The sequence below is a fragment of the Hippocampus bargibanti genome, linkage group LG19, assembly GCF_051943395.1.
Source record: "Hippocampus bargibanti isolate YZ-2025 linkage group LG19, ASM5194339v1, whole genome shotgun sequence".
NCBI lineage: Eukaryota > Metazoa > Chordata > Actinopteri > Syngnathiformes > Syngnathidae > Hippocampus > Hippocampus bargibanti.
This window is the reverse complement of record NC_142752.1, coordinates 15,682,220-15,683,980: the sequence shown is the minus strand read 5'-3', so window position 1 is coordinate 15,683,980 and position 1,761 is coordinate 15,682,220. Positions and strand designations below refer to the sequence as shown.

At 66.3% G+C, this 1,761-nt stretch overlaps 1 non-coding gene across 1 annotated transcript; it reads left to right on the top strand.

The window, feature by feature from the left end:
• Positions 1 to 739: 739 nt before the first annotated feature.
• Positions 740 to 893, top strand: LOC148884106 (5.8S ribosomal RNA). Its single transcript, XR_016118564.1, has one exon. It is a non-coding gene; the product is annotated as a 5.8S ribosomal RNA (ribosomal RNA).
• Positions 894 to 1,761: the final 868 nt, after the last annotated feature.

Sequence of the window (1,761 nt, the reverse complement as noted above, 5' to 3'; positions counted from 1 at the left end):
CCACGAAACGAAAAAACGAAACGAAGTGAAGTGAAACGGGTTGGATGAGGCGGCGGCGGGCGCCATGGGCGCGGGCGGGTCGGTGTCTGGTGGTCCTGGGAAGAGGTCACCTTTCCCCGGCCTTACCCCGCGGTCCGCGCCCGTCGTGCAGTCTTGCTCCGCGGGCTGAGATGAAGCTGTGCGGTCGCGGGGGAGAGGCGGCGGCGGGCGTCGCGGGCCAGGTCTGTGTCTGGTACGTCACTTTTCACGGGCCATACCCCGCGCTCGGCGCGCGGTCTCGACTCGGCGGCCGGCGGCAAAACCGACGGAGGCGAATGCGGGGCAAAGGCGGCGTCCTGAGTCATGGGGGGGGAGCGGGCCTCGGCCCCGACGCTAGTCTTGAACCCGCGGCCGTCTGAAACGTTGCACCTCCTCGCACCCAACTGATTAAAACGTCTTTCGGCGGAGGCGGGTAACGTCGCCGCTCTGGTCAAGGCCCGGGCGCGGCCGGCGTCGGGGGACACTCCCCCTGCCGGTGCCATCGCGTCCAGACCGCCTCGGAACCTAACCCAAGGTGCCGGGTACCCATCCAACTCTCTCCCTTCCTTCGGCGGGGCGAGGGGGGTTTAAAGTCTCCAGTCCAGCTGCGCCCCGGTTGCGGGGTCGGAGGGACGGAGCGCCCGGGGCCGCCTGCCCCCCCCCCCCCACCAAAACCCCTCGATCTCAGAACCCGTGGCCGCCCGTAAACGAAAAACAGTATGACTCTGAGCGGTGGATCACTCGGCTCATGCGTCGATTAAGAACGCAGCTAGCTGCGAGAACTAATGTGAATTGCAGGACACATTGATCATCGACACTTTGAACGCACCTCGCGGCCCCAGGTCCGTCCCGGGGCCACGCCTGTCTGAGCGTCGCCTGAATATCTATCGGGCCCGACGCGGGCTCAGGCCCGCGTCCCGCCCGCGGCTGGGGTAAGTCGAGGGACTCGACCGGCGCGTAGCCGGCTCCGCCGTCCCCCTAAACGCAGACCGGACCGTCCCCCCACTGGGGCTCCGACCCGCCCGTCCCCCGCTCCCGTCCGGGGTGCGCGTGGCTGCCGATGGAGTATCCGTCCCCCTACTCGAGCAGTCCGTCGCGCGTCGCCGGCCGCACACAGCGCGGCGGCAGTCGACCCCCGCGAGGCGGCCCGCCAGATCCCGGGAGGGGCGCCCCCCTCATCCGACCACAACCTCAGATCAGACGAGACGACCTGCTGAATTTAAGCATATTACTAAGCAGAGGAAAAGAAACTAACCAGGATTCCCTCAGTAGCGGCGAGCGAAGAGGGCGAAGCCCAGTGCCGAATCCCCGCCCTCCCGGAGGGGCGCAGGAAATGTGGCGTAAGGAAGGTCGCTTCGCGCGGCGCCGACTGGCGGGGGCCCCAGTACTTCTGATGGAGGCTCAGCCCGAGGACGGTGTCAGGTCGGTAGCGGCCCCCGGCGCGCCGCGGTGCGGCCTTCCCGGAGTCGGGTTGTTTGGGATTGCAGCCCAAAGCGAGTGGTAAACTCCATCCAAGGCTAAATACCGGCACGAGACCGATAGTTGACAAGTACTTTAAGGGAAAGTTGAAAAGAACTTTGAAGAGAGAGTTCAACAGGGCGTGAAACCGTTCAGAGGTAAACGGGTGGGGACCGCGCAGTCCGCTCGGGGATTCAACCCAGCACAGTGCGGCGGCGGGTGTTTTGGCCGCGCGAAGTTTTTTTCGTCGGGTTCCGCATCCGCCGCAGGCTCCCCCCCTTCGGG